This window comes from Panthera onca, chromosome D4, assembly GCF_046562875.1.
Source record: "Panthera onca isolate mPanOnc1 chromosome D4, mPanOnc1 haplotype 2, whole genome shotgun sequence".
NCBI lineage: Eukaryota > Metazoa > Chordata > Mammalia > Carnivora > Felidae > Panthera > Panthera onca.
Window position 1 is genome coordinate 35,300,192 of NC_138351.1, and position 25,628 is coordinate 35,325,819.

General features: G+C 34.5%; 1 protein-coding gene across 26 annotated transcripts in view; it reads right to left on the reverse strand.

The window, feature by feature from the left end:
* The window catches only part of PTPRD (protein tyrosine phosphatase receptor type D), a 1,372,973-nt gene that overhangs the window by 731,401 nt on the left and 615,944 nt on the right, over positions 1–25,628 (reverse strand). The window contains exon 6 of one of the 26 annotated variants that reach the window (XM_078436808.2): positions 19,763–19,797. The exons of the other annotated variants lie outside the window; for them this stretch is intronic. The gene's annotated coding sequence lies outside the window, so the exon portion shown is untranslated. The remainder of the gene's footprint in view (positions 1–19,762; positions 19,798–25,628) is intronic. 26 annotated transcript variants of the gene reach the window in all.

The window sequence follows — 25,628 nt, forward strand, 5'->3', positions numbered from 1 at the left end:
GTAGGTGAAAAAAGTCAATCTGAGAAGGCTGTATAGTTTGATTAGAATATATAACTTCTGGAAAAGCAAAAGCATGCAGATAATTCAAAGATCAGTGATATCCAAGAATGAATGTGAGGGTAATGAATAAGACAGCACAGAAGATTTTAGGCTGTTGACAATACTCGTTATATTATATTGACAGATATGTCACTACACATTTGTCCAAACCTGCAGAGTGTATAACACCAAAAGTATTCCCTAAGGTAAACTGTGGACTGTGGGTCATTATGATGTGTCAATTAGATTCATCCTTGGTAAAAAAAAAAAAAAAAAAAAAAAAAAAAAAAAAAAAAATATATATATATATATATATATATATATACACACACACACACACACACACACATATATATATATATATATATATATATATATATATATATATTATTGTGGTGTGGTGAGTGATTTGAGGATAGTGGAGGCTATTCATGTGTGTGGACAAGGGGTATAGGGAAAATCTCTGTACCTTTCTCTCTCAATTTCTCTCTCAATTTTATTATAAACCCAAAACTTCTTTAAAAAATTAAATCTTTAAGAAAAAATATAGAAAGAAAGGCACAAAGGCATATGAAAAAGACACAAAGCCATCCTGAATGGACTTCTGATATCATTCTTTTGGAGATTATTTTTTTAATTTGGGAATTTTTTTTTAGTGTTTATTTATCTTTGAGAGAGAGAGAGCATGGGAGGGGCAGAAAGAGAAGGAGACACAGAATCCAAATCAGGCTCCAGGCTCTGAGCTGAGCTGTCAGCACAGAGCCTGACGTGGGGCACAAACAATGAGATCATGATCTGAGCCGAAGTTGGACAGGAAACCGACTGAACTACCTATCTGGGGAATCTTAAATATGGAAGTCAGAGTCAGATGTAAAAAATACATCTTTTCAACAATATAATGGTGAAGTCAATAGAAGAAATTATAATGGAGAAATACAAATAAAGGGTAAAAATGCGTAAAAATATTGAGGAAAATATAAATTAGTAATAAGGTGGTTGAGGTTCCTCTTGAAAAATACCAGGATGCAACTTGAACTCAGATTTAGATTCAGGCAAGATTTATTTACTGCCCACTTTGTGCCAAAGACTATGCAAGACATTTTCACATGTGTTCTAGTTACTTAAAGGTCATAAACTTAGACTCTTGAGCCAGATATCTTTGAATAATATCTATGAGCCTGTATGGAATAGGACATTATACTTCTTTTTAATGAAATACACTGTGATTGTTAATTTTATGTGCCAACTTGGCTTGACTACAGTGGCTGGTTGTTTGGTCAAACACTAGTCTCGATGTTACTGGAAAGTTATTTTTTAAAGAAGATTAACATTTACCACCATTTGACTTTAAGTAAAGTGGTATGTCTTCCATAGTGTGGATGGGTCTCATACAATTAATTGAATGCCTTAAGAACAAAAACAGAGATCTCCCAAAGAAGAAATTCTGCTTCCAGATTGCAACATAGAAATTCTGTCTGACTTTTCACTTTTTAAGCTCAAGACTTACAACATCAACTCTTATTTGCTGACTTGTCCTATGGATTTTGGATGTGCCAGCTGCCACAAATGTATGTCAATTCCTTAAAATAAATCTCTCTCTCTCTCCCTCTCTATATATATCCTATTGGATCTGTTTCTCTAGAGAACTGTGACTAACACATATACCAACTAAGCTAAAAGTCAGTTCTAATTCTTCAAAATCCATTAAGAAAAATCTCTTTGATCATTTTGGGTATGACAGCCTATATGTAACATATAATTTACTGATTAACACATTAAGTGTCCTGACTGTGTAATCTTAATTTCATCAATTTCTCACCTATAAAATGAGGACTGAGTATAGTACTGCCTTCCAGAGAAGTTGTGAACATTAAGTGAGATAATGAAATGTCTAGTACAGTGCCTGGCACACCTAAGGTCTCCTTACATATCAGCTATTTTTTTTTTACCCTTAAAATAATCCTGGAAATATAATTTACAAATAAGAAAACTGAGGCAGAGTGAGGTTAAGTAACTGTTAAGACATTAAACTAATTCCTTTGATTGTGAAATGATGGCTACATTTCCTAATGCAGCTCCTTTTTCCTGGGTTTTGTTGTTCTTTCAGTATTTTAAATCTGCTAATAGCTGAGATATTAAAGTTTACATAAAGAACAACTGAAAAAAGTTGAAGAATAGCACAAGATACAAGAAGAGTAAAAAAATTGCAAAATAGGTCATTAATATTGAAACCACTTTAGGATTGGTTTACATAAGAGCAAAGTTTGGTTTGTTCTTAGGATTGATAAAGGGGTTCTTGTAGAATTCTGAGAAGTGATCGTAAATTGAGTTTAAATTGCTTCTTTACATTTGCCTTTATGTTTTATATACATCTAGTAGAATTACTGTTGATTGAAATATAGATCAATACTTGGTAATATAAAGACATAAATAATTATACAATTTTAATCCGGTTAATATTTTACTTGATGTTAACATATAAATAAATATCATATCTAAAATAAACAATTTTAGGTCAAATTTGGAGTGAATTTTGAGAAATTAATAGTAAAATTTAGGGAGTGCCTAGGTGGCACAGTTAGTTAAGTGTCCGACTTCGGCTCAGGTCATGATTTCACAGCTGTCAGGTTCTGTGCTGACAGCTCAGAGCCTGGAGCCTGCTTGGGATTCTGTGGCTCCATCTCCTTCTGTCTCTCTCTGTCTCTGTTTCTGTCTCTGTCTCTCTCAAAAATAAATAAACATTTTAAAATAGTAAAATTTAGTTTAGGACAATTTTGGGTTAAAAATACTATATTGGGGTACCTGGTGGCTCAGTCAGTTAAGTGTCCAACTCTTGATTTCAGTGCAGGTAATGATCTCACAGTTTGTGGGATCAAGCTCCTCCAGCTTGGGCTCTTCACTGACAGCAGTGGAGCCTGCTTGGGATTCTCTTTCTCAGCTCTTACCCCACTTGCACTTTCTCTCCCTCTCTTTCTCTCTCAAAAACAAATAAACTTAAAATATACTACGTTGTCCTATCACATACCCTGTCAGAGATATTGATAATATAGAACGAAGGTTGTCTTCTTAAGAAAAAATATTATGGGTGCATATTTCTCCATGGTGTCTAGAAACATAGTGGGGCTGAATCCAAATGACTGAAATGTTATCATCTTACATAAACTTTATGATATTAATTTCCTAAGACATTAAGTCTTTTACATTTCTGACTTTGGTGATTTTAGGTTGGAGCAAACTGAATGTAAAGGGTGGTTAGCTGTTCTTGATTAAAACATTCACACACACACAATAGAGTCTGTTCTTCTTTATATGTAATAGAAGGATTTAAAAAGTGGTTTAAAGAGCCATTTTTCTTTTCTTTTCTTTTTTTCTGGAGAGAGAGAACATGAGAGTGGAGGAGAAAGGCAGAGGAAGGGAGAGCAGGAGAGAGAGACAAAATCTCTTTTTAAGTTTCATTTATTTATTTTGAGAGAGAGAGCATGAGCAGGGGAGGGGGAGAGAGAATCCCAAGCAGGCTCCATGCTGTTGGCACAGAGCTGTATGCAGGGCTCGATCCCATGACCCTGGGGATCATGACCTGAGCCAAAATCAAGAGTTGGACACTCAACCAACTGAGCCACACAGGTGCTCCTATAGAGCCACTTTTCTGAGAGTAGTAGAGAATAGTGTTGCACAAAGATTTGTGTATACACATGCATATTTATGCTCTATTTTTAACAAGCCATGGTTGAGGAGATATGTGAAATATGTCTTTATTGGAGTAGCCACATGTGATTGGTCACCTTTATAGACATAGATATGACTACACATGTATGATAAAGTTGAAGGAAATGGACAATTTCCTTGTAAAATTGAGAGGAAATAACTCATGCTTAACCTGATTTAATCCTGTGCTCTCACAGTATACCAACCCCACCCCTCCCCGACTCTGTCTCCTTACTCCTCTCTCTCAAGCTTGAGCGAACTCAAGAGAGTTCATGAGGAGGATATGTTCATCTGGTTTTAATCAAGAAAGAAGAATTAGTAGGCAAAGAGAAAATTTTAAGTTTTTCTCCTATAAAATATACTGGGGGTTCCTGGGTGGCTCAGTCGGTTAAGCATCCGACTTCAACTCAGGTTATGATCTCATGGCTCGTAGTTCAAGCCCCACATCGGGCTTTGTGCTCACAACTCAGAGCCTGGAGCTTGCTTTGAATTCTGTGTCTCCATCTGTCTCTGCCACTTCCCTGCTCATGCTCTATCTCTGTCTCTGTCTCTCTCTCTAAGAAGTAAATAAACATTAAAAAAATTAAATATACTGTATTTCTGTACAGATATATTCAAAGACTTGAAGTTTTCAATGGCCTATGAGATTTTCAAATATTTTCATATAAATTTGAATCTTTAAAATTAAACTAACTGGCTCTAGAACACAAAAAAAGGAAACCACAACATCAAAATGAATAAATGTTTAATTAAATGTCTGCATAACATTATGTCACTTCATTAATTATTCAATTTGTATTAATAAAAGATTTATTACATTTGAAAACAGTTTGGTGGATAAATTTTTCCACTTTTCAAGAATTTCTAAGTCTAAAAGTGTGAAAAAACATAGCCAGTCATATATTATATCAATAACACACAGCCAAATAATTTCTAAAACAAATTCATGACATTTCTTTCCCCAAATTTTATAGTAAATAATTAGTGTTGAATGTGGGTGTGCTTTCATATGTTTGTGATGATGCATGCTGTGCCTTCCTAAAGGGCTGACCAAGTTTTTAAAGCAGCTCACTTTTAATTCATCCGTTACTGTGCCATGATAGAAAGAAACACATGTTTGTTTCACATTTCACTGCTTTAAAAACCTTTCCAACTAGGGAGGACCTTAGACTATGTTCTCTGGAATCAGTCTCTTGGCAGGATTATTGTGGAGTATTCTCAGGAGATGCACCTAGAAGGAAGGGGAGAGGGCAACTGGGCAGAGGGAGAGGCTGTCTACACTGTGGTTGTAAGAGAGGGCTCAGCTGATCCTACAGTGAACTCTAGTGAACTCTGGAGCTAGGATGCACCTTCAAAGCTGTCCCAAATTGGGGCAGGGAGCAAGGCCTTCAACTCCCTCCATCAGCCAATTATTGGTCACATCTTTCCTCAGAGGGGACATAACATTTGGCAGACAGCTCTAGACAACTGAAGGAAACACATTAGTGAGAAAATCTGGAGATGGAACATCACAATATGTATACCCTCTAGGGAGTATCAGATTACCTCACACCAAAACTCAGCCCATATGTTGCAGCTATAGATAAAGGTATATTGGGCATGGGTGAGATTTCATCCAGTTCATTAGTTTATCAGATTAATACAATGGTAATAATGTATTCCTGGAGAAAGGATGCCCTTAGTCTTCACAGAAGTTTAATATTAAAGTACAACCAGTGTACGAGACCAATCTAGCAATGCAATATTAAATGATCATAGACTACCCGAACACTCTAAATTCTGAACTAGTAGTATTTTATGTAAAATTGATATGTACAATTCTGGATTTAATTTATCTTGGTTAAATCACAATCTACAGTAATTATCTTGTAAGATTCTATTATTAGGCTAGACGCCTGAATGCATTATATCACTTAGTTTTCAAAATATGATTCTTACTTTAAAGAATAGGAAACTCATGTTTAAAGAGTTGATGTAACTTGTCCGAATTCACACAAGGTGTAAGACATGAATGACAGAATTAATTCAAATCTTTTTGACTCTGACGTTCAGATTTTTCCCTCCAATCTACCATGTTGCCATTCTAATCCGGAATAAATTGTAAAAAAATCTTTTAAAATACATGCAAAAATAATGTAAAATTATGCCCTGCAAAGTGAAATAAAGCTAATGTGAATACTAATTTCATTGTAAATATAATTTGCTACTTTGTACCACATGCTGTTTAAAGTGGTTCCCTTGAATAGACTCTCCACAACTCTAAAAAGGATATGCTATCATTTTATTATCCCCTTTTTAGGAAATTGGTAAAATAAGGTATGGATGGTGTTAGGTAACTTCCTAAAGTTATATTGCTTTAAGCAGTACACTTGGCATAATCCTCTTGCCGTGTGACTCCAGATACTCCTCCTACTTAATCACAAAGTTCTGTGCCTCTTTGGCTTAATGTTGATGTATCATGATTCAAGTGCTGGTATACCACGTTGCTTTAAAAAAGAAAGTGTTCCCATTGACACATATTTCTGGGAGCCAACATCAATGTGTATAATATCTAGAAAATTTGAAGGACTTTACATGAACAGAATCTGAGAGTATTATTTTTGAACTGAGGTAATGCTTTGGCCTTTGTCCCTCACAATAGTAGTTATAAAAGTATACTCAAATGACACATGTATTGCAAAATGTGGGTGAGGTTTTTTTTTTTTTTTTTTTTTTTTAAATTTTTTTTTTCAATGTTTTTTATTTATTTTTGGGACAGAGAGAGACAGAGCATGAAAGGGGGAGGGGCAGAGAGAGAGGGAGACACAGAATCGGAAACAGGCTCCAGGCTCTGAGCCATCAGCCCAGAGCCTGACGCGGGGCTCGAACTCACGGACCGCGAGATCGTGACCTGGCTGAAGTCGGAGGCTTAACCGACTGCGCCACCCAGGCGCCCCAATGTGGGTGAGGTTTTGAAGCAGGTCACTTTATGAAAGAGAAAGAGCAGTTAGCAACATAGCTCAAGAATTGTTGTTTTGATCTCTCATCAAAAGAGCCATCCAAAAAGATCTCTATATCAAAATAACAACATTGTACTTTCCCTAAAGTTGATGTATTTTTTAGACACTATCTTACATTTTTTTAAAGAATAAAGGATAGAAGACACATTTAACCAACCATTTTGAGCTATACAGGGAAAGATGATTTTTTTTTCTCTGAAGAGGTTGTTTTTTAAAGTTCCTCTCCTTTCTAATGCATAATCAAACATTAAAAGAAGGTATTGATTAAAGTATATGAGTCAGTAATTCTATATTTAAATAGAAAACAAAATTTTTGTGGCTATTTACAGGTCTGAGAAGTATTTGTGAGTTTTTGATCAACACTTAGTTAGAGGGGCTTTCTCCTATTATAATGGCATTGTACAAATGATCGAAACTGAGAAGACAAAAACATGAACATATTATCTTTTAAATTATGTTACAGCCATATAATTAGGATTGTAGGAATAAATATTCTTACCACCAAGAACAAATATTTATAATAATTATTTCCTATGTCTCAGAGAATATTTTAGTATTAGTCAAGGTAAAAAAAATAGTGTTTGAATTCTTGGCTTAAAGACATGCACTATGCATGTGTAAGCTTTGATGGGTACTAAAGGACACTTCTTCCTAGCTTTGACCCTTAGGTTGGAAATAAAAGCATGTTGTTATTTTCAGGGAGAATAAGATCCATTTCTAAACATTTTAGAAATCTCAGGGCTTTTTGCTCCTCATAAATAGACAAATAAATGGCCACATTAGCAATTGCACTTCAATGTGGCCAAGGACATTTTTAAAATGTCACAATTCAGGGTTAACACTCTCAGTTTTGACATTTGGCCTTCAGATTTTTCTTCTTAATTGTTTGCTGTCTCATTTCTATATACAGGGATTTAAGGTCAAATGCATCTCTTTCCTGCATTGCCATAACATAGTGTGTCCAAGTTTTAAATATTTCATATATTGTGGGCTACCAGACGTTCCCAAGTTCTATACTGGTTTAAACATTTTGAATATAAGGTCTTCTGCTCAGACCAAAATTGCCCCCAACAAGGATTGCCAGTTACTTGATTCCAACTACAAGCTGCTTACTTAGCAGATGCTTGTGGGTTTGTTTTTCTAGATCAGTGGAAACAATTTGGGCTAGTTTTGCAAAAGCAAATATGAATGCAGCCTACACATAGCAGTGTGCTGTTATATAAGAAATAGAATATATTGTCAAGGTGATGCTGTTAAAGATTAACTGATTGACATAACTAGGACTTAAATTTTCTTTTTAAATCAGTATCACTTCCAGAGTGGCACCAAGTAAACTGAAGTGTGTCCTCCCCACACTGCCCACTTAAGAAGTCTTAAATACAAAAATATTCTAAATCTATGGGCATAGAATATTGAACTTCTTGCTGGCTCACACCATCCACTGAGAACAACAGAAAATTAAAACATCATGGGATGGTGGTTTTAACATAGAAATGTTCAGTTTAATCAAGAATCCATGCTATTCATTCCCATTCAACAAATGTATATCAAGAATCTTTTATGTCACATATTGGGTGAATTACTAAGGAAACAAAGAAAAAAAGTTGTTTCTTGCAAGAAATTCTAGGAGCCTAAAGACTGATTTCTGTTTCACATGCCACTCTGCATATGATTTGCCTTTGTCTCTCTCATGAGACTATTATGACCTTCATAAATCATTATAAGCATCAGAATACATACTATGTCCTTAATTGCCATTCCAAGGATATGCTATATTTAAGGCAGAGTTCTTCTGTCCTCACCCTCTACCACAGCTATGGAATGTGGACTTAGACTGTTCTTAGGAAATATAAGTAGCTAAATTCTGTATATCAATAGGACCCCATCCCCTTGGCCACAGCTGAAATGACTAAGGATGGGCAACTATTCTATGACTGACAATTTGTGAGCTAAACAATGGCTCTGCTGTGGCTTTGAGAAAAGGCTTTGTCCAACTATGGGCAAAGATGATTGGTTAAGTTAGTCACAAACTTTCTCTGAGGATTTTGAATTAGTGAAACAAACAACAAAAAGTTTACTGTAACAAGCGAAGCAAAAAGAGATAAAGAGGAAAGATAGCATGTAGGAACTATGGGGCAGCAAAAGCTCTGAATAAACAAACACCAAGACACAGAGAAGAGAAAAGAAATAATAAAATGCAATCATTGGGGCTGAAGTGATACACATAGAGAATGACAAGAGCTGCAAATTCCTGGAAAAGCAAAAACCCTGACTTCCATGATCTCTGAATTGGCCATGTATCTGGTTCTTGGATTTTTCTCTGTTACTTCTCCACTGTAGTCTTCTAATACCCATTATTTAAGAGTCTCTGCTCCTTTTTATTGAAATAGTCTGAAATATTTCATTACCACAAATGTGGAAACTATGTACAAAATGCCCTAATAAGTTACCAAAGTAGAGTTTTAGGTGCTTGACCCTGAGGAATTTGTAATATATTGTCAGAAACAGAAACAGAAAATAGAAAATAAATCACAAATAAGCATATAGATGTACATATAGTCCATGGCTGATCATTTTTTAATGATCTTTAGATATACCCAAGAATGACGATAGTTGTGATATGTCCCTGAATGCAGCCACTCTGACCCTGTATGTTCAAGGGAAATGTCTTGTCATGAAGAAATGTGCATGGTATTTCAAAGAAGAAGAATTTAGAGTCAGGACTGAAATATGAGAAATTATGTTTTCAAGAAAGATGTGAGAAATTAAAAAAAAAAGTGAATGCCAGCCAAGTTACTGGCATCACTCTAGAGTTTATCACATATATGATCTCAGTTAATCCTTTTGGAAGTAAATATTCTAAACTATAAAAATGAGAGTATTGAGACTCAGGGAGTTTGTAGTAACTTCTCCAAAGTCAAGCTTGAAAGTGGAACTTACTGCTTTCTGGCTCTAAAGCCCACATCGCTTGCATTTAACCAGTATGACGGCTCTTTATTTACTACAATCATTTTATGTCAGAAAAAGCATAACCTCATGCACACAAGAGCCTCTGACTCTTTTCCTGAACCTTCTAGAAAGGAAATTCTTGCTAATCGTAAGTGCTGTTAAGGAAAGAACTATCTTCACCTAATAAAATGGTGTCTGGACATGCAGTAGGTGGTTAAGAAATGTATGTTAAACAAATACTTTGAAGGGCATTTCTACTTTACAAACAATATCACAGATTATCCAAAATCAACATTGGCTATCCACATACGGCTTTGATTGTCTTACTACAGTTGCAAAAAAGCAGATTTTCTTACTATTTGGGAGATGCAAACCCAGTTAAAATTTAAGACTGTGAGCTCTAGAGATTGTATCTGTATTTAAAACTTGACTGCCACGTCATAGTTGGGTTGCTTTAAGCACATTATTTAACCTTTCTAGTCTCAATTTCCTCAAGTATAATGAGTTAATAGAAGATAATGATATGTTTTGTGTGAATATTACATGATTTAATATTGTGCAATACTCAGAACAGTACCAGGGAAATGAAGAGGACTCAATAAATGTGAGCTATTTCAACAGGACCTCCAAGAGTCTTTATTCAATATCGCTCCAGTTTATACCCCTTAGTAAAGGGCAGGCCTTTCCCAGATCACTTGTGATTTACCAGAGGAGTCAGCAGAATCCTATAATGTGGCTGTATTCATGTATTTGTGATGGGGAAGGAGGGTTATCCCTGTCTCGAGCGACCTGAAACAAGTTAATAGATATCCTACTTTTAAAAGGGAGTCTTCTGAAAATTATAGAATAATAATTATTTTAGACTTTTGAGTCTTAGAGTCTCCAACACAATTACTCAACTCTGCTGTTAAACTTTAAAAACAGTCACAAATAATAGGTAAACAAATGAGGGTGACTGGGTTCCAATAAAACTTTATGGACAAAAACAGGGAGTGGGCCAAACTTGACCCAAAGTCATAGATTCTTTCTTTCTGGGTTGGGGGGTGGTGGTGATGAGGTCTCTGTTTTTAAAATATTTTTTGATGTTTATTTTTGAGAGAGAGACAGAGCATGAGTGGGGGAGGGACAGAGAGAGAGCGAGACACAAAATTGGAAGCAGGCTCCAGGCTCTAAGCTGTCAGCATAGTGCCCGATGTGGGGCTTGAACCCACAAATTGTGAGATCATGACCTAAGCTGAAGTCGAACGCTCAACTGACTGAGCCACCCAGGTGCCCCCAAAGTCATAGTTTCTTGACTTCTGCTAAAGACAATGACAGGTGGCACAGTGTTCAGGTAATAAGTATGCAGCTGGGACAATGCTTCCTGCATACATCTTGAATATTACTATGTCATCAGGGACAGACCACTTAAACTATATGACCAGTTTCTTATTTGTAAATTGGAATAAATGCCTCATGAAGTTACTTTCAGATTAAGGTTTCACTAACTTTTAGCATGCAAAGGGCTAGAAATCTCATGTAGCAAAACCAAAGTTACCATTCTATTAAGATTGCTAAATTTTTCCCTCCTCTTCTAAATGGAATCCTACTTTGCCTACTTAAGTTTGCCTCCCTCACCTTGCTTGACTGACGACTTTGAGATTTTATAATATGGAATAAGTAGAAAAGGGTAGAGGCAGGAGCATAAGATGGACATGTTGCCAGCGCTGGAGAAAATAGTTTTGTGAAAGTTTCCAAAGTCACAAATGAGGGAATATCTATAATATGGAATCAAGTAGAATAGAATACAATCAAATAGAGTAGCACAGCAAAGGGAAACAGTGATGTTGTGACATACTTTTTCTTTATTTTTATTGTGTCTGAAAATTACAAAGAAAAAAGTTTATTTTGAATTGGTTTTTGATTATAAGCTGTGTGTCTTTAATCACAAAATCATTCTGGGACTGGACAACATGGGTAATGGCTTTTTAAATATCACACATTCATAATCATGCTAGTATGTCCCCAGGTTGATTAGTGAAGATGCCAATGTTACTTGAGTCTGAAGTAGCTGTAATTATGATGTTTTAAGCCTGATTTTTGGTTGACAGACAGCAACTTCAGATAAAACAATATTTGTCAGCCTGGCACTTTTATACAAATTTGAATGATATTTCCATCTTCCTAAGTGGGGTAATACTAATGATGGCTCTTGAACAAAGGCTATACACCCTTGGTCAAAATATCACTAATTTCAAGTTGCATCTTTCCAGTTGAGTTACTGCACATTTGAAATAACTCTTAGTGAGTTTTTGATAATATCTTATTCTATTGACAATACTTAGAAGTTAAAGATTTTTTTCTTATTACTATTGGCCCATTTTTTTCTGGAGTTCTGCATTTCTGGTAGATCTCTAATCATAATATGATTCTGATGCTGATTAAAGTTTTATTCATTAAAAATACATTTTTAGGCTTGAAAATTATTTTTAAGATTTCAATAGGCTTGAAAGCATTTTTTCAAACTATGGGCATTTGTCCTACTACAATTATAACTGGTTCTTATCTCCAGAACCAACTCTTAAAACTGTTTTTTTTAGGAATAGTCTTATTCAGCACCTAGGACAGTGCCTAATTCAACTCAATTGTGTAATGAATAAATAAATGGTCATGGAGAATGGCTCAAATATAAAGCAAACTGTTATAAATACTAAATTTGAAAAAGTTCTCAGTCACAAGAAAACTAAACAAAACCTAGTGGAAGAAGACAATGTTGTAGTCTATGATACACTGGGACACTGGGCTTCCTGAAGTTTGGGGCAAATCAGGTATTGCTTACTTTCGGGATTATTCTATACATTACCATCATGTTTAAGAATCAGTTGGTTTTTATGTGGAGTGTGGGAATAAGACACACCAAGGACCCTAAAGTAAAATATTCTTTTTACCCCCATTGTCTCTCTAATGTCACCTTCTATCTGACAGGATTATACACTGGTTACTGAGTATCTCTGCAACCTTCTTTCCTCTCAGATCAACTTTGGGATTCTCCTCCAGTTAGAAAGTGATGCCTTTTTAGAACATTCATTCCTAAATTAAACTTTTATTTTCCAGGGAGAAGGTTAATAGTGTTTTGAATGAAAACAAAACACTAGGCTCACTATTGTTATAAACATGCTAATGTTAAACCAGTATCATGTTCTCCTACTTCACAGAAATAATGCACCTTTTTCAAATGCTAAGAGTATACTCTGTTGTAGAGCAAAGGTCTTCTCTACAGATAATACTACTGGGAACTAAAGCAGACACAGATATTGAAATAGTGATACTTTATTCATGACCATATGCTACTACTGATTTCTGCAGCAAGGCATGTATAAATTTATTCCTTTTTTTCTTCCTCTATTTCAATGGCCTCATAATTAACAAAAGTACAACATGTAATTATCAGATGAAACGGTAAGTAATCTAATATTTGCTGATTGACATTCAGCAACTACTATATTACTGTTATCCTGCATGGGTATGTGAAGTGTATTCATAAGATAATGTGATTTTGAAATTAAGTATAATAGATATTTTCTTCACTTATAACTTATATGAAAAAAGTTATGATTTGGAAATATTAGAGTTACTATATTTAGAACAAATCCATAGTACAGTGAAAAAGACAATGGATCTGAAAAAAATATAAACTTAATAAACATCTCTTGAATTCACATTATGTGAAATGTGCTTTAAATATAAAGATGGTTAGCACTTAATAATTTAGAAACACAAATTAAAAATTGTTATGATCTCCAAACATATCAATTATTTCATCAAATATAAATAATCTAAATACACCAATTAAAATACAAAAACTTTCGGATTGGATTAAAATTCTATTAAAAGAAACATACTTTATTTATTTTTTAAAATGTTTATCTATTTATTTTGAGAGAGAAAGCATGTGTGTGGGGGGTAGGGGTAGAGAGAGGGGGAGAGAGAGAATACCAAGCAGGCTCTATGATGTCAGCATGGGACCTGATGCACCTCTTGATTCCATGACCCTGGGATCATGACCTGAGCTAAGATCAAGAATCAGACCCTTAACTGACTGAACCACCCATGCGCCCCAAAAATGCACCTACTATTTTTTAAAGTTTATTTATTTATTTTGAGAGAGAGAGATAGAGTGGGGGAGGGGCAGAGAGAAAATGAGTCCCAAGCAGGCTCTACACCATCAATACAGAACCCAATGCAAGGCTCAATCTCACAAACTGTCAGATCATGACCTGAGCCTAAATCAAGAGTTGGACACTTAACTGACTGAGCCACCCAGGCACCCAAACCTACTTTAAATAAACCAGCATAAGTAGGTTAAGAGTAAAAGTGCACGGAAAGATATAACCTACAAGTACCAATCAAAAGAAAATTGAAGTGGTTATTTTAGTATCAGACAAAGTAGGATTCAGAACAAGGATGAAGAGAGACATTCTATAGTGATAAGTGGGCCAAACCATCAGGAAGACATCAGGAAGCTTAGATGTGTAAGCACCTAATAACAGAGCTCCAAAATACATGCAGCAAAAACTAATAGAACTGAAAGGAGAATTAAATAAATCTACAATCTTAATTGGAGGGGTTGATGTTCTTTGCTTAACAATTGATACAAAAATCAAGTAGAAAATCAATAAGGATATAGAAGGTCTGAGTAACACTATTAACTAACTTGACTTAATTGGTATTAATAAAATACTTCATCAAATAATAGCAAAATACCTATTCTTTTAAAGTGCTTAAAGAATAATCACCAAAATAGACTATATCTTGGGCCAAAAAACTAGTCCTAAAATTTAAAATAATAGAATTATATAATAAATGCTTTCTTTCCATACTTATTACAGTAGAAATCAATAAAGTAAAAAATCCAAAAAAAAATCACCAGTATTTATAATTAAATAATACATTTACAAATAGCCCATGGATAAAACAAGAAGCCACAAAAGAAATTAGAGACGTTTTGAAATGAATAAAATTGAAAACACAGCATATCAAAATTTATGGGATGTAGTTAAGGAAATATGGAGAGGGCAATTCATATATAACATGAAATAATTATTTAAAAAAGAAGAAAGTCTTGAATCAATTACCTAAACTTAGCTTACATCTTAAAAATCTAGAAAGAGAAGAGCAAGAAAAAGGGAGGAAATCATAGAGACAAGAGCAGAAATAAATAATATGGAAAATATAGAAATCGGTGTAGAAGAGATTAATAAATCTGATAAAACTCTAGCCAGACTGATCAAACGGGTGGGGGTGGGGCAGGAAGAAGGCACAAAACCAAGAATGAAAACAGAGACATGACCTCAGATCCTATATACATTAAAAAGATAATAAGGGGGAATATTAAATTCTATTAATGACCATAAATTCAACAACTTAGATAAAATGGACTAGCTCTTTTTAAGACACAAAATATCAAGGTTCACTAAGGAGGAAACAAATGGCCTAAATAGTCCTATTCCAATTAAAGAAATTAAATTAGAAATTAAAGCCTTCAACCAAAGAAAACTCCATGCCTAGATGGCTTCCTTAGTAAACTCAAACACTTAATGAAAAACCAGTTCCACACAAATTCCTTCAAAATATGGAAGAGAAGGGAACAGTTGCCAACTCATTTTATGAGGCTAGAATTATGCTAATACCAAAATCAGACAAAGATATAATAGGAAAAGAAAATTATAAGCCAATCCCCATGCAAAAATTTTCAACAAAATAATAGCAAATCAAATCCAGCAATATACTGATGTGATAACACACCATGTCCAAAACGGGATTTTGTGAAGAATGTGGGGTGGTTCAAGAATTGAAAATCAGCCAGAAATTGATATCAACATTCATTCATAGTAAAAAATCACTTGCAGTAAACTAAGTATAGAAAGTAATATCTTTGTAAATAGATGAAATTTACAAAAAGCCTACAGCTAACTTCATACTTAACATTCGAAGACTGAGGCCTTCTTCTTCTAATCAGAAACAAGGCAAGGATGTCTGTTCTTACCACTTCTATTTAACATACTGGACGTCTTATTTTGTGTAATAAAAATTTTTAAAAATGTTTAAAACGAAATGAAGAAATAAAATGGTTTTTATCCACTGATGATGCAACTGAAGAAATCTATTTAAAAATGCTATTTGAATAAGTTCATGGTTTTAAAATATGAGGTAAACATATAAAACTCAATGTATTTCTATTATTAAGAGATCAATTCTCCCCAAACTTATCTATAAAACTCATACACTTTATAGTATAATAATATTGTATATAGTTAGTTATAGTTATAGTTGTTATAGTTATAGTTATAGTTGTTATAGTTATAGTTATAGTTGTTATAGTTGTAGTTGTAGTTATAGTTATAGTTATAGTTAGTTATAGTTATAGTTATAGTTATCGTTATAGTTAGTTATAGGCAAGGCCCAACGAGTTCTGGGTTTCCTTGTGGTGAAGAACACTTCTAGTGCAATCAGAAGATTCTGATATCTTCCTCCCTGTGACCTCCTGCTGAGGAAAGTCTTTGAACTCTCAAGAGAAAACCAAGGACCTTTCCAAACTGTGGAATGTGACCTAATGGTTAAAATAAAAGCTTGACAATTATCCCCAAACACTAGTTTCTATACTGATTAGAAGTTCTTGTGTGCCATGACTCTTTCTGCAATTCTGTAACATTAGATGTTAACTTGTAGAAAACTATATAACATATAGATTATACTTGTCAGATGGAGATAGAAATGATTTCTGTTTAGTACAAAATTAATCCCAAATGTTTCCATTTAATTTCCTCTAGAACAATAAATAAATTTTATCTAAATTGGAAAAAAAAATCATGAATCAATGTGATGTGCTATAGCAAGGGAGGTATAAAATGCTATGAAAACTGAGTGGGCTGTAACTGGGTGTATAAAGGCATGGTACCAATTAGTTCCTAGATATCAAAGTTACTGCTCTTTGGTTACCTCTACAGTTTATCTGTTGCATCACACATTGCTGAAAATATTATTAATCAATTTTAATTAATTCACCAATATTTGAAAATATATCCAAATAAAGATTTCTTTCTTCCCTTGAAACATCAGAATACAAGGCAACACTTGGTTAGCCTATACACAGGGCAACAATTAGCTGGATATGAGCAGTAGCTGATCCCTACACATAAAAGATATGCTTTCTGAGATTTGCATAAAACAGGTGTTATATTTTCTTGATTCTTGCCATGGGGGCTAAGTACTTAGGGAAAAAATGATTTGTTCTGAAAGCAAATGCAGTATCAGCTCTGTAATTAAGAGATTCAGATTGAATCTTGCAACAAGAATTAAGGGGGTGTGAACCTGATATCCCTGAATTAACCTAGAAAGGATTGAAAGTACCGACAGGTTAGTAACACACCATGGTTCCTAATGGAAGCAAGTGCAAATCCTCTCTGAAGGAAAATGTTGAGAAATAATTCTCTGTGGGTCTCCTATTTCTGTGTATCTTATGGGCAGCAGCCCTGACTGTGTTACAGACTATCTTTTCAAGGGCATTTATATAGTAAAAAGCCTTGGAAGACAGACATGGTATCTCCGTAAGGAGTAAAGGAGTAATGTTTCTGTATTATTCAATGCAATAAAAGCAATCTCTTCCTCTGCATTGCAAGACAGGCATGCTTACTGACCACCATGAAAGGGTCAGGTTCCCTAAGTTCAAAGTTTCTGTCACATAACCCACTACATGTGCAGGTATCATCTGATCTGACTCACATGTCCCTTTGGGAATTTGGACCTGAGAAATCTGCATAAGAAAATGGCTATTGCTACTGCTGTGAGTAATAAGGTCTTTTGTCTCTGACCCAAGAGTGTTGTATCTTCTGCCAGTATCTATGAAATACTGTGAAATACAGTGGCAGGTTCAATTAATAGCCTGAATGTAGAGTAAAATGTCAGACCCTTCACAGTTCTAGCCTTTAAAAGAGTCATTTGGCTGTAACTATTAACATTCAAAATATATATACAATTGGATCAGGACATTTTATTTCTAGGTATCTAATTTAGAGCCATATTCTCTCAAAGGCATAAAGGCATATTAGGATATTTATTGCAATATTGTTTAAACCTAAATACATACACAGGATAACTTCTGTAGCTAAATTGTAGGACATCCATCAGTTATATGGAGTGACTATATAATGTTCTATAAGTTAACCATGTAACTGTAGTGACTAAATTATAGAACATCCATCAGTTATATGAAATGAGGTAAAGCTACATATACTTATGTGGAAAGATTTTCTGGGCATCTATTGGGGAAAAGAAGCAAACTCAAATGATGCAAACTTCTGGTATAATATCATATTTATTTATTTTTTTAAATATTTATTTTTGAGAGAGAGAGAGAGACAGAGTGCTAGCAGGGGAGGAACAGAGAGAGAGAGGGAGACACAGAATCCGATATAGGCTCCAGGCTCTGAGCTGTCAGCACAGAGCCTGACATGGGGCTTGAACCCACAAAACGTGAGATCATGACCTGAGCTGAAGTCAGAGACTTAACCGACTAAGCCACCAAGGTGCCCCAATATATCATATTTATACAAACATTCATAATATATTCTCTCTCTCTCTCTCTCTCTCTATATATATATATATATATATATATATATATATATGTTCTGAGAGGTTGCCTACTAAAGTCTTAATATTATAACTATAAAGAGCACTGTAATTGAGAAGTGACTCTCCAGTGGTCATGGGCTTTAATTTATCAGATTGGTTAAATTGTTAAGAAATATCAACATATTGACATAAATCAAAGTAAATGTAGTTATATAGATGTTATGCAATTATTAAAAATTAATGAATATTCATTATCCATTTATCCCCCAAGTCACACTCATGAGGGTAACTTTTTGTCTGAAGATTGGATTTCTTTCTTTTCCTCCAAATGCTGATGTACTCTCTTGCTTCCTGTTCCTGATTTCTGGTCTTTTGTCCCATGAATATATTTATTATTATCAATATCATCAATATTTATTTTATTATTATTTACATTTTTATAATTCTGTATACTTGCAATATAATCAGCAAAGTTACCAATGACAAAACAACTATCATAATAGCTATGTTTATGATAGTCCAATGATTTATATAACCTCTTTGCAAGTATGTGGATATTACATGTTATGAGGGAACATATAAATTGGTACACCATTTTTGGAAATAAATTTGCACATATATTATAAAATTTATCATTTGAACATCTTACAAACCTCAAATTCTTCTCCTCATGAGACATTTGAACATGTTCACCAGGGGAGACATACAAACATGTTTATGGTGGTATTCTCCATGTTATTAAAAAAGCTGGAATAACTGAGATATCTATAGACTAAATAATGGATACAAACATTATGGTATGGTCATTACTGAGGATTTATGTAATAGTGGAAAAAGAACAAAGTGTGGTTTCAGAAAAAGATGTGGGTAATTCTTAGAACCACAATATTGAGTGGAAAAAGCAAGTAAGAGATAATATTAAGTGTGATAATGAATGAATTATGATAATTTTTTTAATGAAAAAAAATTCTGGATGCATGCATATTTGTTTGGGACAGATGACAGAAGAGGTAAGGAGCAACATCCAAATAAATGGAACCATGTTGGTGATATTTCAGCTCTTCACTTAGGTGCTGGTTCAGAATTATTAATTTTCTGATTTGCTTCATAATTTACAAATGTATACAGCAAGAATATATACAGTCTTCCATATGTATCAAAATACTACATACCCATGTAAAAATATCTTGCATATCACCAATCATCTTTATATTGAATAAATGTCTATGGATAGTGTTTATTTTTGTTTTTTCAAGGAGATACCTTAACCTCTGCCCTGTTGGGCTTTGGGTTTTTGCAGGTAAATAACATAATCTTATTCTGTGTCAAAGCCCATGTGACCACTTGCAAAGCAAGATGACAATGTCTTGAGTAACTTATCAAGCAGACAATAGGTATTTGCCTAAAAGATGCATTTTCACAATTGTGAATTATGGTTTAAGAATAAAAATATTTCATACCAGGAAACAGCATAGGTGCTACTGGAAGCTTCATGCTGTGTAATGGAAGAGAGGATTATTTTTTTATGGCCCATGGTTTCTATGAATAGAATTAACCAGACACCAATTATCACCTCATTGAAAGGATAAGTCACTGTGGCTTCTACAGCTGAGATCAAACTCATTTCTTTTGCAATGAGAATTAATTAGAGTTGGAGAGAGCTATACTGAAGGGTTAGGATGCACTGCAAATTTGAAAAACTCTTTATTTTAAGCAACTCAAGGGAAAATATGTTCCAATTAGTGCATAATGTTAATAAGCAATGATCTTATTTATACACAAGTACTTTAAAGAAATACTTTAAAAAGAAAACATAAAACAAGCCATTAAAAGTATCCTCTTTTTGTGATGGCTGTAATTGAAGAAACATAAAAATTCGGTAGGTGTATTATTTATTTTTAACTGGCAAACAGGCTCTACAGAAAGGGTTATCTTTGCTTGAAAGTGTGTTCCTGGGTGGTGAATAAAGAGAGATGATTGGCTTCTTATCATAGCTCAAAAACATATCAGATAAATATGCCCACCAGCCTATTTGGACACAGCAGTAGATATTACCATCTGCTCCCAAATATGCCTGCAACCCTGTAGCTCTTCCAGTTTGGCACCCGAATTTATGGGAAAGAGCGTGACGTCCTAGGATGTACTGATTTCTGAAAAGAGCCTTGAAAATGTATTCCTGGTGACACAGAGTTGTGTAAATAGCTGGGCTTACTTCAGCCATTCTAATTTTTTGGAGGGAATAGCACCCTCAGAATTCCTCTTCTATGTTGGGATGGAATGACATGACCTAGAAAATTTAGTATCCTATTGGAATGAGCAGGTAGACAGAACATTGCTCAGGAAGATGATTGCCACATTTATTTGTTTGTACCAAACAAATGAAACCAGCAAAATAAAGGAAAAATTTGACAGCAAAAATGTATACAATTGGCATCTTTACAGGTATGGTAAAAAGTCCAGGGAAAATTGTAGCCACATTTTGAAGAGAATGTTTCTGTCCTGCATCCAGAAATGTTTCTAGGCAGGTCCATTCCCTCTTTCATATTATGTTTTGACAGTCCTAGATATAAGAATCGGTAGTGAACTCATAGTGACATAATGTATAATTCCTAAGCTTAAGAAGCTTCCTATCTCATTTTATATTACCAACTTTGATTTTCCTAATTTTCATTTGTACCATATCACCCAGATTAACTTCATTGCTTAAGGATTTACAATACATTAATTTGATTTCACATACATATAGATACCTTAATGTGAATACAGGTTTATTTTGTTAATTTTTATTATAGTTGGTTATTTAAAAAGAATAAAGATGGGCCACCTGGGTGTCTCAGTCGATTAAGCATCTCACTTTGGCACATGTCATGATCTTATAGTTCATGAGTTCAAGCCCCATATTGGGCTCTCTGTTGTCAGCACAGAACTCGCTTCAGATCCTTTGTCTCCTTCCTGATGTGCCCCTCTCCCACTTGTGCTCTCTCTTTCTCTCTCTCTCTCTCTCAAACAATAAGAGCTTCAACAAATAAACAATAATGATGTTCAGCAAATAAACAACTAGTATTATAGTTGTGATGAAGTATCTTTCAGAAAGACCTGAGCTTAAATGGATGCTTGTGAATTCTACTGCTGGGTGAAATTTAGGATGCTAGGTAGATACTTATTTCTTAATTTCAAGAAGATGGAGAGAACATTAATTACAGACAGAAGATGTTCTTGAGTGAGCAGAAGGATTTTGCTGGCAGCTCTATAAAAATACACCTGTGCAGATATGATTAGTATGCTCCCTTCCCATGAAATCAAGAATAGGAATGGAAGAGGATTCTGAAGATATTCTTGGCGAATTAAAGAGGCAGCAGACCAGGATGTGAAGATAAAACCAAAGTGTCTGCACAAGATTGTCATGACTGACATTTACAAATTAGGGAAACTAATAGGAGAATTATTATCTTTTGTGACACCTGATTTAAAAATATCTGAAGCATTAAAACCATGCTATTATCCACAAACAACTTGAGAAGGTAAAGACAGGATATGTATCTGTCACTTATGCATGTTACTCTACTCAGTTATTTCTAAATAACCCCACTATTAGCTCACATGTACAGTGAGATTATTTTTACCTTAAATCCTTAATGTGGGAGAAAATTATTCCTTGACTGTACATATAGAAACTCCTGTTTCAATTATTCCATAATTCTAGGACTACAAATAATTTTAATATTTTTTCTAAATCTGCTATCCTGAACAATTGATAGGAACTAAATACTGACATTCCCTGACATGACAAGGCTATACTTGCATGGCATTTGAAAGACAAACAAACAAACAAACAGCAACAAAACCACAACCCTTTGGGGTTGGCTTGATTTAATACTTATCATAAATGATAAAAAAAAAATCACCATCTGTTGAGACAATGTACTTGTCAGTGTCTCAAAGGCAAGCATATAGAACCTCCTTTTAAATTTAAATATTTTCCTGGTTGTATACAAGATTATTGAAGATCACAGCTGGGGTTTTATTGCATATGTTTTATAAATATCTAGGGTATAGCTGCCATTCTATTTTTAATAGCTTTTTATAGCATTTCCTGTCACCCAGATAAAAAAGCAAAAAAGAGGAAGTCACAATGTGCCTCTATTTTCTTTATTGAAGTAAAATTGATATACAACATTGTATGATATGACCACCAACAGGTAGTGCCTGGTAGGGACAATGATCTAAGCAGAAAAAAAGGCCAATTTGAGCCACTGAACCAAAATCATGCTGCTGGAAATGTGGCTTCTTCCAACTCATTGAAAGATAACTGCCAGCAAAGGAGTGTAGAAAAGGTGGCTTTCAGCCATTTGGCATTCACCAGCATGTAGGCCAGATCTGCTCCAAGAGCCTAATCATCATCAATCAGCAAGATAACAACTCACCCTCTCATTGATTTGGAGCTGAAAGATTTGCTTTCCCACCATGGTTACTTATTACATAGATAATTTAGCCCATGTGGAAAAACAGTTTCTTAAATATACAGACTACAGTAGTTTCACAATGGGATTATATATGGAAGTTACTTATAAGTGATTTGTTACCTTTGAACAAATGAACATATTTAGTAAATTAACCTGATGGAGATTTCTTCTTAATTTTGGGAATAGTATTTTGAGAAAAAACAAAAATGACACAACTGAAAAAGTTACAAAAACAAAATTTGTGAATTTCTAGACTTTATTTGGTGGGGTTAGATAATTTTCTAATATAATCTAGTCATTATTGTTTTCTAACGGTTAACCCTCAGACACAATTTTTTAATAAGATTTTTTTAAAGTTTATTTTTGAGAGAGAGAAAGAGAGAGAGCAAGCGAGGTGGGGGCAGAAAGAGATGAGGTGGGGGAAAGAAAGAATCCCAAACAGGCTCTGCAAAGCCCCATATGGGGCTCGAACTCACCAACAGTAAGATCATGATGTGAGCCAAAATCAAGAGTTGGACACTTAACTGACTGAGCCATCCAGGAACCCCAAACCACAGATACAATGTAAAAAAAAAGGCTTTAGGGAAGTCTTTTTATCATTTAATTTCATTGGAGAAGAGGTTTTTGTTTGCTTCACCATACTAACTTCATAGACAGCTTAGTGACACTTTATACATTGTTTTAAGCAAATGTCTCTTAAAAAAGAACTATCAGACCTCTGCTTAATTCGCGTGAAAAATACTGGTAACTCATTTGGGATTAAAAGAAAATGTGGAATAAATAAATAAATGTGATGAATTTATGTAAGTTAAATGTAAATGTATTATTTTAAAGAAACTAATTGCTCACAATAAATAATTCTTGGTTTAAATTTCATATAAATAATGTGGGAAAAACTTTGGAGTAATTGTCTTCTTTAAGGTATCCTCTCCATTTCTGTTAAAAAAAAATAAAATAAAAGGAACAAAGAACCGACAGTTAAACCTACACGTTTTGCAGGTACTGAAACTTTCCATTTGAAGATGAAGCAGCTCTCCTAAACACAAAGCCATCACTGCAAATTGGTTTTGATAGTACAAAAGGAAATTTGGCCATCAGATAGAGCAAGGCTTAGCAAATTTTTTGTAAAGGACTAAACAGTAAATATTTTAGGCTTGCAGGCCATACAGTCTCTGTCACAAATATTCAACTCTGCTTTTGTGACATCAAACCAGCCAGACAATAAATGAATGAGCAAGGTTGTATTCCAATAAAAATTTATGGGCATTGAGGTTTGAAATTCATATAATTTTCATGTGTCATGAAATATTATTATTATTTAAAAATTTCCCCCAAACATTAAAAAATGTAAAAAACATTCTTAGCTTACAGACTGTAAAAAAACAGGTGGTGAGGCACATTTGGCCAATGGACCATAGTGTACTAATCCCCAAGATGAATGATGAAGTTTTGGTTTATATATACACTCATTCCTACTCAGGTAGGTGTTTTGTGAAGGCTGTTTGATGGTAATTAGGTTTGCAAAAGAGTTATTTCTAAAGATACTCAAGCCTACTGTCATTTTCACAGAATGTCACTGCTGTCAGCCAAAACAAGTACTGTGAGAACCATTTTTGGTAGCATCTTGTGAGAGGCTCGTGAAATAGGAGCTTGGAGATAAGTTTTAACTGAATTGCATTGAACAATTTGGTACTTAGTGTCTACTTACTTTCTGCCTCATTGATACCAAACCATTCATTCAGAGGCATATTCACTTAGTCATTCCTTTGTTTATTCTATCATTCCACACTAAATGCCAGGCACTTCCCTAAGCACTGGAGAAACAGGTAAATTAGACATGATTCCTGAGCTGCAAGAACTTATAATAGCTGTGAGACAAACAAACTAATTGCTGTCTTCCCAGTGATATGTGTGAGATACAAGAAGAGAATCCCAGGACACCATGGAAGGGAAAAGATGACTTGGCAAGACAGAAGGTACAATGAAGACTTCATAGAAACAAATCTGTTTGAGACATTTAAAGAAAAGAATACTTATTGCCCATAGCCTCAGATAATATGTGTAATAATTTATTCATACTAAAGTGTAATAATTCCTTGCATAGTCTATATTTACAGAATTTTTGGAATGATAGGCTTCTTAGTGGTAACTCATTTGGATTCTCAAATTTAATTAATGAGGGAAAAGGGGCCCTGAGAGAAGTGAGAAGTTCAAGATCACCCAACTCTTTATTTTTTTATTATATGAAATTTATTGTCAAATTAGTTTCCATACAACACCCAGTACTCATCCCAAAAGATGCCCTCTTCAATGCCCATCACCTACCCTCCCCCCCTCCCACCCCCCATCAACCCTCAGTTTGTTCTCAGTTTTTAAGAGTTTCTTATGCTTTGGCTCTCTCTCCCACTCTAACCTCTTTTTTTCTTTTTTTCTCCTTCCCTCCCCCATGGGTTTCTGTTAAGTTTCTCAGGATCCACATAAGAGTGAAAACATATGGTATCTGTCTTTCTCTGTATGGCTTATTTCACTTAACATCACACTCTCCATCCACACACGTTGCTACAAAGGGCCATATTTCATTCTTTCTCATTGCCACGTAGTACTCCATTGTATATATAAACCACAATTTCTTCATCCATTCATCAGGTGATGGACATTTAGGCTCTTTCCACAATTTGGCTATTGTTGACAGTGCTGCTATAAACATTGGGGTACAAGTGCCCCCATGGATCAGCACTCCTGTATCCCTTGGGTAAATTCCTAACAGCGCCATTGCTGAGTCATAGGGTAGATTTGTTTTTAATTTTTTGAAGGAACATCCACACTGTTTTCCAGAGCAGCTGCACCAGTTTGCATTCCCACC